Genomic DNA, 14899 nt, shown 5'->3' with positions numbered 1-14899 from the left:
ATCAATGTCAGGGTAGCCGGGATTGTCTAAACACTGGGACCTTCTGACCAGCTGACAGGGCAGGGTTTCCATGCAGAGGTGGCATTTAAGAGACATTCTGTCCCTGGGGCTTTGATGCATTGGTTGATCTTTCCCCTGATAGCAAGCAATAAGGACTCCTTTCAGTATTTTCAAAACAGTAAAGGGACAGAGGTGTTTGGTCTATTTTTTTCCACATAAAATCATTCCCTTTCAAATTAGCATTCAAGAGTTAGTCAAAGAGAGTGGATACCATTGTCACAGTGCCCTCTGTGCTGAAGGACAATGACATACAGTGATCTTGACATCAGTTTCACAAACAGAACACTCCCTGCTGCAAACAATGTCTGCATCTTCAGAGACACTGTAAACACAAGAGGAGAGATCATGAGGCTGTGCAGGTTTGAAATATCCTTTGGCAGATGAGTGGTGTGCAGTTGGTGCAGGACCCTTAACCCTCACCCTGACCCCAACTCCAAGAATGTATGCATTTATAAAGCCTTGGTTTCCTGACTGTCTCTTCCCTGAAAGTCTGCTTCTTCTTTATCTTTAAGAACAGTTGAACACAGAGCACAGCGTAGCTACCATGGGCACATGGAGGAAATATGGAAGAAGGCTGTCTCAAATTCTGTCAGCGTTGGCATTTTGTGATGTACTCTTTCAGCAATAGGAGGGAACCATCTTGATATACATCTTGAAATATATATATATATATATATATATATATATATATATATATATATATATATTTCACTCTATCTTTTGGTTTTCTTGTTTTGTCTTGTTCATACTTCAAACACCAAGTATATGATGAAGTGGATGAATTGCATGATGACCACTGGCACCCAGAAGAATGGACACGTCTTCAGTGAGTGGGAGATCACCAGCCCTACACAGCACTCACATCTCTGACCCCTGCTGACCTCTGCTCAGCTTCCCAGAGGGGCTCTCTCCCCTGACTGATCTCTTGTTGTCATCTTTTTCCAAACTGTGGAAACTCTAACTTCTTTAACAGGAATGTCAACAGCAATGGTATTGATAAACCACTCGATCCTAAGCCGCCCAGGCTCCTTCTTCCCATTCTCCATGGCCTCAACAAATCTTCATCAATATAATCTCTACAACATATACATAAGTACATTTCTTTTGCTTGAAACCATGCCCTCCATCTTGCTGCCTACCAAATATTTCTAAAGCCATTGCTCAGGTACCCAGGGATTTCTGTGGTGACTCTTCAGACCATTCCCAGCAACTGTTTCCAGTGTGCGTTAGATATCAATCTTCTGTGGGATGTGCAATAAGCAAAGCCTTGCTTCCATCCTGCAGGCTGTCTCTTCCCTCTGCTGTTATTCCCTGGGCTGTGCAGATGCTTTTTGATTTCACACAACCTTACTTGTCAATTCTGGGTATCATTTCCTGGGCGACTGAAGTCCTCTTCAGAGAGTCCTTGCCTCTGCCTGTCTTGAAGAGCTTCCCTGTGTTTCTTCCCACTTTTTTGAGTTGCAGATCTTACCTTGAGGTCGTTCTTGTGTTTCTGAGTTGAATTTGGTAAGGTATAGGTTTTCATACTCATTTGCTGGAAAATGGATATATCTGAAGCTCATTGCATTAGATGAAATAATGCAAAATATGAAAGATGAATATTTCAGGTTTTCTTTATCTCTTTGGTGGATCCTAGCTTTTTAAAACACACACATGCAACACACACACACACACACACACACACACACACACTACATTAAAGTATGTAGAAGGGAGATGATGGGGAAGCAAAAAAACCTGGCATGAAGGTCAAAAGGCAAAGGGCAGAAAGGTCGATAAGAAGGTGCAGACAGACACAGTGCATGTTCACTTGAAAGAAATTATCTTTGTGGAACTAAAGACTATTTGTGGTGATTAGACACCATTGAAAGACATTCAGGTCATATGTGTATCCCTTGTCACACCGTGAACCTGCTTCTTCCATTCCAGGTCAAGCTCCGCCTGCCTAAATCATCCACTTTCTGCGAAAGCACCCAAGCCCTCCTCCTTCATGAGGCATCTCTGCTCCAGTCTGAGCTCAAAATATTCGTTTCCTTGAAGGAATCGTGAGTGATATGTAGATGACAAGAGCAGAGCTCTTATGATGCTTCCTTGTGCATTTGCATCCCCAGGACTCGCCAGTTTATACACATAGAGTGAAGGAGTAACTTGGACACATTGGCAATTATTACGTTTTGTGCATCTTGTCTTGGTCTCTGGATTAGTTCCTCCTCCCGCAGCTCAGAACTATTTGCATTTTGAAGAGATTGAAGGCTGAGAGTCAAAAGTGTCTGTATTATGTGTCTAAAACCTGCAGCCCTCACAAAGCTAATGAAGAGGAATCAGATCACAACCCACTTGTGCGGCTCAGCTTTGGCTTCAGAGGGTTAACATAGAGTTGTGTTTAGACTGCCTTTGAGCAGCCCCCCTCCCTGCCCAATATGGAAAGTGGCTGAAGGGCTGCTGGCTGAAGCTGTGTGGCTGCCTGAGCGTGCCAGATGGAAGAGCAGTATGTTTTACAAACTAGAGTGTTAAGTTTTAAGTAAGATATAGAATACTTGAGCATTTGGGTGCACAAACCAAGCACACCTGATGCAGTTTTAGTTAAAATTTATATTAAAATGCCAGCATTGAGTTAGGTATCGTGTTGGCAGAGGGAAGCACCCACACCTGCCCCATATTTTAGCGTGAGTGATTATTCAGGCAAGCACCCTCAGCCTGCAGCTGAAAGCCATTCTGAATAAATTGCATTCTGATAAGTATTCGCCTTGAATACCAAGTTCCCTGCCTTAAATCAACACGAAGGGAAGAGCGCAGCTCTAAGGAGGGGAAGACACTGCTTAACATGGGCCCCACCTCCAGCTGCTCTTGGTGGTGGTGATACTTTCTATAAATGTAGTGCAAAAAAGGATCGCCTGCCTCCCTGAATCCTAGATTAGTATGTTGTTGTTTTTTTTTTTTTAAGTCAAATTCAGTTTGCAAAACACTCCAGGCATGAATGGAGTAATACACCCAGTGGGGCTGTTCTGGATTAGATTAATATTCTAATAGAAGAAAATTTAGGGTTTTGATTTTGGTCAAGCTGCATGGTTTTTGTTTGCTAATAGATGTGTCGTTTCAGCCACATATGTAGAGTAGCACAGAGAATGTATCATTGGGACTGTATATCTCATGCCTGGGGAAGGCCCATGTTCTGGAGAGGGCCAGGAGAATGAGGTAGCTTTACCCAAGAACCAGGGGTGCTGTGGCCTAAATATATTTGACCTTGCAAGAAAGTCCTTTTTGTCATACATTGTAGCTGTCAGTCACAATCGAGGCCATTGTCAATGAGGAAGAAGGACTGTCCCAAGGAGAATTTGGCTGATGAGGGAATCACAGCACAAAGACTCACAATTGATCTATTTGCAAACATGGCTGGCTCACTAATTCCTAAGGATACCTGAAAAGTGTTCTGTATTAGCTACTTTTCTGTTGCTATGATGAAATGTTCATGACCAAGACAGTGTATAAAAGGAAGAGATTATTTGACTTAGAATTTCAGAGAAGTAAAAGTCCATCATGGTAAGGAAGTTGGCAGCAAGCAGCAGTAAAGAGAACTCACACTAACTGAAAGTGTGGTGAAGCGGGAGGGGAGAAAGGGAAAGAGGGAGAGAGGGAGGGAGGGAGAGAGAGAGAAAGAGAGAGAAAGAACTGGACATGTCACAAAGCTTTTTACTCACAAAGATCCCCCCCCAGTGACATACTTCTTCCAGCAAGCTTGCACCTCCCCCCCCCCAGACTCCCCCAAACAACATCAGTTGGGAACTAAGTATTCAAATGCTTCCATAAGGAATGTCTCGCATTCAGACACCACAGACACCACAGAAGCTTAGTTCTACAACCCTCACTCTCTGGGCCACAGGGGGCCAAGTTTACAGTTGGGTCTTAAGTTTTAATTATAAGGATAAGGAGGTACTTAGACAAAATTTTTTGTAATCAATAACTTCCTTTTATTTATTGACCATCCATGAATCATTTAGCGTTTACTGAATGCACTTGAACACAGAACACAAATTACAATTACATTCTCACTTTAATGCTAGGAGCTTTATCTGCAAGGGGCAGCTGACATGCTAATCATCCCATCATGGAGTTGGATTGAGCACAGTGAAATGTAAAGAAGACTCTCAATTTCAGGGCATGTGTGGTGGTTTGGCCAGTGAGTAAGTACATGGAAGATATACTAGAGAGAATTATTAAAATCCCAATGTTTTTCCTAAGTATTTTAAATATGGTATTTCTCACAGGTAACCCTTATCTGGGTGTTTGTCCTTGGACTGTTGAAGAGTTGCATAGGTGGAGGCTATAGGAGACTGTATGTCTCTCCTCTATCTGGCAGATGACTTTCAGAATCCCGCAAATCTGCCTACCCAGCACTGCACACTTATGACTGTGTGCACACTCATGACTGTGTGCACACTCATGGCTGTGCGCAGCGTGGAAACCTTAGTGCTCTCTAACTTACAGATCCATGTGACAAATAATGGTCCCTGTTCACCCACCTCAAGGAGACACAGCCACTGGGTTGGGCACAAGGCATTTGCTGTCCTGTTAGTCTCTGCCCCCTCACAAAGCGTGAGGTTGTCAGCTCGCTCTGTCTCTTCACAGTCTGGGGAAGTTCATCTGAGGTGGCAGAGACACATTGGGGCGGTATGATCCTGGCTGAGTCAGAGCCAGCCGCCCAGGCAGTGTGTGAGGAGCATGTGCATGGAGCTTTTGTCACTCTGACTCAAGCAAGAGCTGGTCAGATGTTGAACGCCCTGGGGCTGATGAAGGAAGCCCCTGGAATCCAGGAGCCAGGCTGTACATACTGAAGTGGTGTCAGGAGACCTTCACTGGCCTGCTGGTTTGCTCGGGGTCCAGTTGTGTCATTCTTTACTAACATGCCTTCTACATGTCACTCCTCAGTTGCTTACTGCAGTCATACTGGTCATCCTCCATCCTAGATGACGTGCTCTTTCCTGTCGGAGCCCCAGGCTAACCTGCGTGGAGGCGAGCCCCATACAGAAGGTCCTCCTTCTGAGTCATGAAGCTCTCCAAGGTGACACACAGTCCCTTCCAACTGGGTATCACAGGGAAACGTAATCCACAGGTTTCAATCTGCCAAGGCTAAAAAGGAGATTAGATTAAGGGACCACATGACCTACCAACTGTCTACCTCCAGGAACCACCTGGGGACAGAGGTCAAGGACTGCTGTAATCACATGGAAAATGTTGAGGGTTTGAGAGTTTCACTGCTGGACAATGATTTATTTGGCATGATCTGTTTGTCTTAGCACCCCTCATCTTTTCTTAGGCAACTTATTTTTTTATGTATGTTTGTGTGTATGTGTACATGATTATGTGCAAATGTGTGTGGGGTGGTATGTATTTGTGTGGGTGTTGGTATGTACAGATGTGTGTGTGGGTCCCAGTGTGTGCAGATGTAAATGCAGGTGCTGGTATGTGTAGGTGTGTGGGATGCTGGTATGTTCAGATATGTGCGTGCAGTGCAGGTGCCCTCAAGTGTGTATGTGTAGGCATTGGTTTCTAGAAGTGTGTCTGATGCTAATGCATACAGGAGTGTGGAGTGCTGGTGTGTGCAGGTGTGTGTGTGGTGCTGGTGTACAGGTGTAATGAGTACTAGTGTATGGGAGTGCTAGTGTGTGCAGGAGTGTAGGAGTGCTGGTGTGCAGGTGTCTGTGGAATGCATGTGTGTATAGAAGTATATGGAGCGCTAGTTTCTACAGGTTTGGGAGGTGTTCTTATGTGCAGAAGTGTGGAGTGCTGGTGTATGCAGGTGTGTGTGGTGCTGATGTGTGCTGGACTGTGGGTGTGTACGAGGCTTTCTTTCTTTGGGGCTACCAATCAGCTCCCAAATCATTACATAGAGACTTATCATTAGTTTTGAATGCTCAGCCTTCCCTTAGCTCTTTTCTGGCTAGTTTTTTTTTTAATTTAAATTGACCTGTTTCTCTTTATATACCTTTTGTCTTGGAGCTTATTACCTTTCTTCTATCTGTATATCTTCCTTTCACTGCTTCTCTCTGTCTGTCTGTCTGTCTGCTGCCCGGCTTCTGGCCCCTGGCATCTCCCTAGTTCTCTTCTCTCCTCCTCCTCCTTTTCCTCCTCTTGTTCTTCCTCTTCTTCTTTTGAGCCTAGATTTCTCCTCCTATCTACTCTCTCTGCCTGCTATCCCTGCCTATCCTTTCTCCTGCCTAGCTATTGGTCATTCAGCTTTTTATTAGACCAATCACATGCCTTAGGCAGGCAAGGTGAAACAAATGTAACACATCTTTACATAATTAAACTCACATCTTACATCATTAAACAAATGCAACATAAACAAAAGTATCATACCTTTACACAGGTAAAGTAATAGTCTGCAGCATAAACAAATGTAACATACCTTTGCCTAGTTAAAATAATGTTCCACAACATGAGGGTGTAGGTGTGCAGGTGTGTGTCGGGGGTGCTGGTGTGTTCATATGTGTGTGGACTGCTGTTTTCTGCAGGTATGGGGGAGTGCTGATGTGTTTAGGTGTGTGTGGCTGTGTACTGGTGTGTGTAAGTTAGAGAACAAAGTCATTTGTTGCTGTTCAGGAGCTTTCTAACTTTTCTTTTGAGATGGGGTCTCACACTGGCCTGGGACTCACTGGGATTGTAAGCATTTGAAGCATGTGCCATCATGCCTAGGGTTTCTTTTTATTGGGGGGTGGAGTAGGAGTGCTCTGTGTGCATGTATGCCTGCCTGCTAGAAGAGGGCATTGGATCTCATTACAGATGGTTGTAAGCCACCATGTGGTTGCTGGGAATTGAACTCAGGAGCTCTGGAAAAGCTGCCAGTGCTCTTAACTGCTGAGACATCTTTCCAGCCCCCCATGCCCAGTTTTGTATTGTTTTTAAATGGGGGTTGTATGTATCACACTCAGGTCCTCTTGTCTGTAAGGTAAGCAGTTTGCCGACTGGGCCAACTTCAATTTATTTCTGAATCTACATAGGTTGATGCATAGTTATGTCTCTGTGATAAAACAATCCACGTAAAGGTCACCAAGCTAATAATGTTTGAGTGCTAAGTTTCTACTCTTGGGTTACCTCACAATGGAAAACAGCTCTTTCTGTAAAGCAATGCTGTTAATATTTTTGTTGATATTATAGTCACCATGGATCCTACCTTCAAATGAAGCACTGTATTGAGATGTTAGAACAAATCAGACAAGGCCTGGAATGCACCTCTGGATGCAACTCTAGGTAGCATGCTTGGCTAGGGAGCACAGAGTCCTAGGTATGACCCCCAGTATCACACACACACACACACACACACACACACACACACACACACACTTAAATATAAACAAAGAAATTAAATAAATCAGAGAAAGATGTCATGAAGAAGCATTATGAGGGTCATGGGGGATGTTGTGGGGTCTTTCTATTCTTGTCTTCCTGAAGAAAAGAATTCAGTCGAGAGGCATAGACACTGAGCAGTTCATTGAGCAAAGCAAAGCAAACTCTCCAAGGAAATCTTGGGACTGCCTCAAAGCAGGGGCCAGCCTAGTGGGCTCTGTGTGGTATATGATAGGATTTCATGAATATGTATGAGTTGGGTGGCATATTTTGGGGGTAAGCTGATTCCTTTGCTTTCCCAAATCATGGTAGACCAGATCACTCTTAGTTCATTCCTTCCTTGCTCTCCACAAAAGGCAATGCGTCAAAACCACAATGCTTTTCAGCATGTAGACCCTTGCTGTCAGCACACATGTGGGAGAATGCCCTGGAGCTGTGGGTTCTGACATAGAGGGAATCAACTAGCCGTAGCTCCAGGGATGCTTAACGACAGGGGCGGGGTATTCTGACAGTGTGCAGACGCAGCTACCAAGGGTCAGATGCAGTTTTTCAATTACTCCTGTCTGACTCCTTGCCTGCCTGGTGTCATTTCCTCTTACATTACTTTTAGCCCTAACATTTGTTTCCGCTATCATAGGAAGAAAAGGGTTAAACCACTCTTGACTTGGGGTCACCCATCACCCTGTGATCAGTGAGCAGAGTCCTTGAACAAAAAGGCTGTGAACAGAGCTGTCTGAGGGGGGCTTTCCAGTGAGAATCCTATTTTAATAACTTCCTGATTTCAGTGTAATGTGACCCTTCCCACATCCTGCTAGACAACTGGACAGAATGGGCTGTTTCTGGGTTTATAGCAATCACTGTAATCACAAGTGATGTTTTCATCTGTGGAGACCAGAGAGTCTGCCGAAATAGGGAGAGTTGCCCTGATGAACTTGCTAGTCTCAGGGTTGCTTAATGCAAAACTCAGACATGATTCACTAAGCACACATTGTGACCTGGAGTTAAAGATATTATGCCATCAGTCAGCGATGTAAAGCTGAGCTGAAAGTGAGTATTTGCATTTACCACCAGGGAATACCTCAGCCTTCACACATCCCATGGCAGAAGCTCTGTGAGTTTCACAAGGCAACGTGCAGCCCAAGGTCCACACCTATACATGCATATTGCCCAGGAATGCTCATAATTGCACCAGCAGAGCTGAGCAGCGTCTGTCCACCATCCAGACTGTCCGCATCATGACGTGTCCAGACTCCAGTGCCCTGTCAATCTCAGGCCCTGCTTCTCTTCTGTGCAGTTTATCTGTATTCCATATGCAAATTCTCCAGTGAATGATTTTACTGTTTGGTAAGCTAGGCTGCACCTGTAACATGTGAGATTGAGTTAAAAATGACAAGCAGACAAGCACCAGGCACATTATCTTGACAAACTCAGCCTCCGAAAATTACCCTGGGCCTGAATTATTAAAATAGCAAGGAATATTTCACTCAGCTCTGCAGAATGATCCTAATTGTCCACTTTAGCTAAATCCTTTCAGTCTCTGGGTTGGTCAATTTACATCGGTGGCTTGCAAATTCCTCAAGTCCCATTAGGGTGGAGCGCAACAGCAGCCCATTGCGCCCTCATTTATTTTAATAACCTGCCAAGCAGACATGAAAATGTTAAAGTTGGAAGGCTGTAACACGACAGGACCCAGGCTTGTCAGAGCCACTTTTTAATCTGGTTAAAGTACTTTCTCTCTTCCTTTCACATCTTCTTAGGTAAGTGGTGAACTAATTGTCAAATCACTAATTTTGTTGGCATTATATCAATACTAAGACAAGAGGAGCTTGCACTGTTGAGGGAGATATTTATTCCTTTCACAACTCCTGCCAACTGATAGAAAAATTACCTTGCAATCAAGAAAGAATTAAATGTATATATGATTTGCTAGCTGTTAGGTAGTAAGCTGTTCTTGTAAGAGCTGTTTGTTAGGAGTGTTAGTTGAACATCACCCTTCAACAGCATCTGGTTGTTTGTGGTTTGCAGTGCACAAGTCACCATGACAGTACCCATCATCCCCAAAGTGTGAACCTTGTGCTGAAGTAGCTTGAATATGTGTGTGTCCTCAAGGAGCACATAAGGTCCATGTATGGAAAGAACTGTCTATTCCTCCACAGTTTTTGTTATGCTGAATTCTGGATTTTGACCACTACCCTGGTAAAATTGAATGATCTTTCCCATTATGCTACAGTGTTCTGTTTGGATGATAAATTGGGAGGTGATATTATTTATAGACTTTATATTGTGAATCATTTGACTTGTCCTGAAATATGTCTTTTATGGTGCTTTGTGAAGAGTGTTCACACAAGGATGCCAGGCCCTGGCAGGCCTAAGTCTATACTAAAAGTTCGGGAGGAGAAAGAAATGATGTCTGGTGCAGGATGTGGTCAGTGTTCTTCCTTCACTTCCTGTTCTTCACTGTGGCAGGTGAATATGTCCCCACAGCTCCGGGCCCCAGCTTCTACATGCTTACTGGATTTTACTCTCAGATGAACTCAGGGCTTCACACAGAGACAAGTCTGCTATATAAGCAGAAGGAAGAAACATCTCTTAAGCCAATAGGGCTAAAATATTTTCAGCCTGGTGGAATTTTGGGAGTATACCTCTGGTTGTCTCTCTGGTGAAATTGAATTGTGAACTTTTGCTGTTTGTTACCATTGGATTTCCAACAAAGAAATGTCGAGTTTCTAAAGCAAAACTTTTTTTTTCAACATTAGTCATCCATTGATGAATTATAGGATGCCACTGTTTTAGGTCTATGAAAAATTCAATGTTTTGGGGAATATACCTCTGTGGTGGAGTACAGACCCAAGGCTTTGGCTTCAGCCCTCAGTAGTGAGGAAAATGAGCAAATTAACTTTGTTATTTTACTATGTTTGCTTTCTGCCGCAGTTTATAAAACGTTTCACTATCAATTTCAAAGTGAAATCTTTTTACAATATTACACATCTCTCTTGGTATCTTTGCCACTTTTTCCCAGGGAGAATCTCTTTTGGTACTTTAGGCAAGACCACTATTCTTCTTTTCCTATACGGTGTTGCCTATATTGCTGAAATGTGCAGTGTGTGAGTGTGTGTGAGTTTGTGTGTGTGTCCGTCCAGGTAATCAGTTATCATGCTGGTAACCTTCAAAATGATACATGGACTAAAGGACTAAAAGGCAACCACAAGTAAAATCCTAGCGATCTACATTCTACCTGTTGGCAAATAGATTTGAAGGTTTTATGTGAAAGACAAGACATCTATCATCATCCACAAGAGCTAGAAGAGGAACAACAGATGTGGAAAATGTGTGATAATACTTTCCAAGACAAAATACAAGAAATGACAGCAAGATATCAGAGTAGGGGTGGAGAGTGGCACATGGGTCAATGGCACACAGAGTCCAAACACGGGCATGAACAAGTAATAACTGGCCCTTGCCCCCAAAGGAGAAATGTGATAACAGTCAGTAAAGGGTTTCATAAACTGTGAAGGAACAGCTGGGGTTTCTATTAATAAATTCGAAAAAGAAAAGGTAGATGCACATAGACATGACGTTTCTCACAAGGTTTAACTCAAAATGGATCATAGATCTATATGCAAACTATAAAACTGTAAAACGACCAGCACAGATAACTGAGGGATGAAATCATTGAGAGAATGTCTGCTAATGATAACAACATGGCACACTCTGATCATAGTAGTTTCTTTTCCAGGGTACGTGACAGGTTCAGTCATAGGTTCCTAAGGCCAGTAATGGTTCGGGGCATGGGTTTCATCTTTTGGAGTTGTTCTCAATCCAAACAGGAAGTGTTCGTTTACTCCCATGATATTCATACCACTTTTCCACCAATAGACATGTACTGCCTGGTCAGTCATTATCGCTCTCTAGAGTCTACAGTCAGGTAATACTGATGATTTTTTTCCTTTAGTACCCAGCCAGTAGGGATGAAGCATCCAGGTGAACACCAGTTTGATTTTGGCATGTTCTATGACTCAAGTATTATGTGACACCTTAATCTTTCATTGTGCCAGGCTTTTTCTTTTAAGCCGCCAACCAGCTCCCAGTCATGACACAGGAACTTACTATTAGTTCTGAATGCTCAGCCTAGCTTGGACACATTTCTGGCTAGCTCTTTAATTTAAATTAACCAGTTTCTCTTTATCTATCATTGCCTCAGGGCTTATTACCTTTCTTACTTCTGCATATCTTACCTTTACTGCTTCTCTGTGTTTGCTGGCTGCTGCCCAGCTTCTAGCCCTGAGCATCACCCCATTCTCTCCTCCTTCTTCTCTCACTCCTTCTTCTCCTCCAGAGCCTAGATTTCTCCTCCTATTTATTCTCTCTCCCTGCAAGCTCCACCTAGCCTGTCTCTGCCCAGCTTTTGGCAGTTCATCTCTTTATCAGACCAATCAGGTACCTTAGGCAGGCAAGGTGAAACAAATGCAACACATCTTTTCATAATCAAACAAATTCAGCATAAACAAAAGCAACAGACCTTTACATAGCTAAAGTAATATTCTGCAGCATAAAAACATGTCACACATCTTTGCCTAGTTAAAATAATATTCTATATTTCATGTCCAATTTGTGCTGTCTATGTATTCCTGAACGTGTGCCATTCTATCGGAGTTTGTTAGGCACTGCCTTTTAAAGTCAAGTGACTCTTTCTCTCAGCAGCTGTTTATTGCCAATAACTACTTACCTGTGACTGGGACTTTGTGCCAACCACCTCTCCAGATCGAAGGGCATCTAATGACCTCATTTGGCCTTGTTGGGCACTGTATCTATTTTATACTCATACTACAAGAAAGTGAACACTCATACACAGTTTATATATCTTAATGTTATATATTAATATCAAGTAATCAGTCTTAAAATTACATGCATACAAACAATATTAAATGGATTCAGCAGGTTGCATGTATATATTTATACACACATTCCTTTGATTATAAAAGTAGAAAAGCAACAGGGTAATAATAGAAAACCAGATACCAATATCTATGAAAGACATTGAAATAGAAATCAATACATTATTCACAACTCAAGTCTAGCTGTTTTTTCAAAGGATAATATTGAGTGATTACAGAGTGTTCATGCTGGAGATTGGAACTTGTTTCAAATTCTAAAATCAACAAAACAAACAAAGAAACAAACAGAAAATGTCTCCAAATTTAATACTACTAACATATATATCCCACCATACAGGGATAGTTGATTTCTAAATTTAAAACTATGCCTGCAAAAAAATTGCCACTGAAATCATGTTTCATGCTAAAGGCTGAATGGCTGGGGGTGCAAGCCAATAGTTAATGCTTGTTTACCTGTGCAAACCCTGGATTCACCTCTCAGCATCACAAGAAAGAAAAATGAATTCCATCTTCCTCCACTGTGCGTGTGTGAGGGTCTCACCACTTACGTTTGAACTTGTATTAAAGGGTTGGCCAATGTAATAAGAAGAAAGGAAGAAAGAAAGAAACGAGGTGCATCCAGACAATAAGAATGAAACTATTCTTTCCCAAATGATGTGATCATCAACATAGAAGCCTCACAGAATCACCAAAAGTTACTGGAGCCAGTGAGTTACCCCATCTTGGGAATCACAGAATGGGAAAACATACAAAACAAAATCTGGTTATCTCTGGGCATGTCAATATGCAATATTGTTTTAAAATAATTTTAATAATTTATTTTATTCTATGCTTTTCATTTTAAATAGGAAATGATTTTTAATTTTTAGAATCGACATTTCCCCTTAGAATACTTTCTCACCATGTTAATGCCCGATTTAGTGCATACTATTCAACTTCACTGACCGGTTTGGGGGTTATTTTGGTTTTCGTTTGCTCTTCCTAATGGGAGTGAGCAGATCTGTATTTAAATGTGAGGAGATGCTATGCCATTTGATCAGACCTCAAAACTTCGTTATAAAATACCAAGTTTTAAAATACAGAGTTTTATACTATATTTGAATGTTCTGAATTTGAAGACTGCAATTATTTTGAAGAACACTCCAAGTGGGAAAGCATTCTGCATGTGTAATGACTGTAATACTGTAGTAATAGTATAGAGGGCAAATCTCACCCTTTAGAGTGATTCTGTGCTCTGTAGTTAGTTGCACAAGTGAAACTATTTCTTCTTTTAACTTAAACAGAAGAAGCAAGTTATAGCAGCATAAAAAGTGGCAAAGTGTATGAAAAAAGTTGTAGTCCTACTGATTTCTCTGAATGTTTGCCATCTCTGGAGAGTTTGAACTTGCACACATTTTGTATTTATATAACAGAAAATTCAAGATCTATTTAAGATGTAGTAATCCAAAATAAGCAATAGCCACATTAACATAATACCTGGTACACTATGCTGCACCGTGCTTGTGTATACACACGTTTGGAACATACACAGTACACACATGTTTGTGTGTATATGTGTGCATATTTCATTGGGCAGCTCTGAGCAAGCAATGGCACAGTATTAAAGAATTTGCAGCTTTCAAATATTCATGCTCTAAATAAGTAGGAATAATTTCCATTCATCCCATCACACTAGAAGAGCACATCATAGCTTCATCCCTTACATTTCAGCTGTAATCAGTTGACAGGTTGTTTTGAATGGAAATCAACATCTCTCCAAACAGCTTGGCTGCTTGCTACAGAAAATAAAATAAGTAGGCATCAAAGTGCTTAATAGATTTTAAAAATTGAATATAGCAAAATAAATGGCTCCTAATCCCCTATAACTTGGGTAAATAAGTGTGGGTCTGGCCCAGGCCCAGCACTGTCTCTGGGTGTCTGTCTCCCTGGCTTCACCTGTCAACACTGATTCCATGTAAATGAGCCAGGGTGAGCTTCTCCTTACATCTTTGCTAATCCGCCTGGTTCCTCTAATCATGCTACACAGAAGCCAATATCTATTTCCATCAGGCAGATAGGATCTCCTAAGGAATTAAAGAGGTTTTCCACTTAGCTCTGCGCTGGCCGAGGACAGGACTGTGATCTGGGCTTCGGGGATTTCTCATTATGCACTGGAGCTCCCTGGATCGAAGAGCTGAGTTCTGGCTACTGGGTGTTTAATCCTCTTGTGGTCAGGGTCAGAACTTCTAGTTATTTAAGATCTGTGATTACTCAGCACTTGGCTTTTGATTGAGTGAACTTCTGAGGACAGCACAGGACTGTGATTTCAAGTTAGCAGTTTAAAGAAACTGCTGGGAGTTACAGATAGGGAAAGCCCTGTGATTAAGCTAACTATCCCCTTTTAATTGGCTTTCTGAAGCCACCTGATGCTTAACTCTTCATATCCCAATAAAAATGAAATTATCCAAGTGAATGACTTTAATGTTTTCCCCAAAGAGAGGACTTTCCAGGAGATTCGCAGGCCCCCTGATGGGCATGGGACCAGGGAAACTCAGTTTTGGCAAAGGGCAGCGGTAGATGTGGAGAAGGCTTACCACAGAAGCTGAAACAGATTTCTAGCA

The 14899-nt window shown here is 42.2% G+C and overlaps 1 long non-coding RNA gene across 1 annotated transcript; it reads left to right on the top strand.

The window, feature by feature from the left end:
• Positions 1-4127: 4127 nt before the first annotated feature.
• On the top strand, positions 4128-13118 carry LOC131921636 (uncharacterized). Its single transcript, XR_009382044.1, has 2 exons — positions 4128-4241; positions 12867-13118. It is a non-coding gene; the product is annotated as an uncharacterized LOC131921636 (long non-coding RNA).
• Positions 13119-14899: the final 1781 nt, after the last annotated feature.

Source organism: Peromyscus eremicus, chromosome 11 (genome assembly GCF_949786415.1).
Source record: "Peromyscus eremicus chromosome 11, PerEre_H2_v1, whole genome shotgun sequence".
Lineage (NCBI taxonomy): Eukaryota > Metazoa > Chordata > Mammalia > Rodentia > Cricetidae > Peromyscus > Peromyscus eremicus.
The sequence above is the reverse complement of the archived record's forward strand: the minus strand, read 5'-3'. Positions and strand labels throughout refer to the sequence as shown.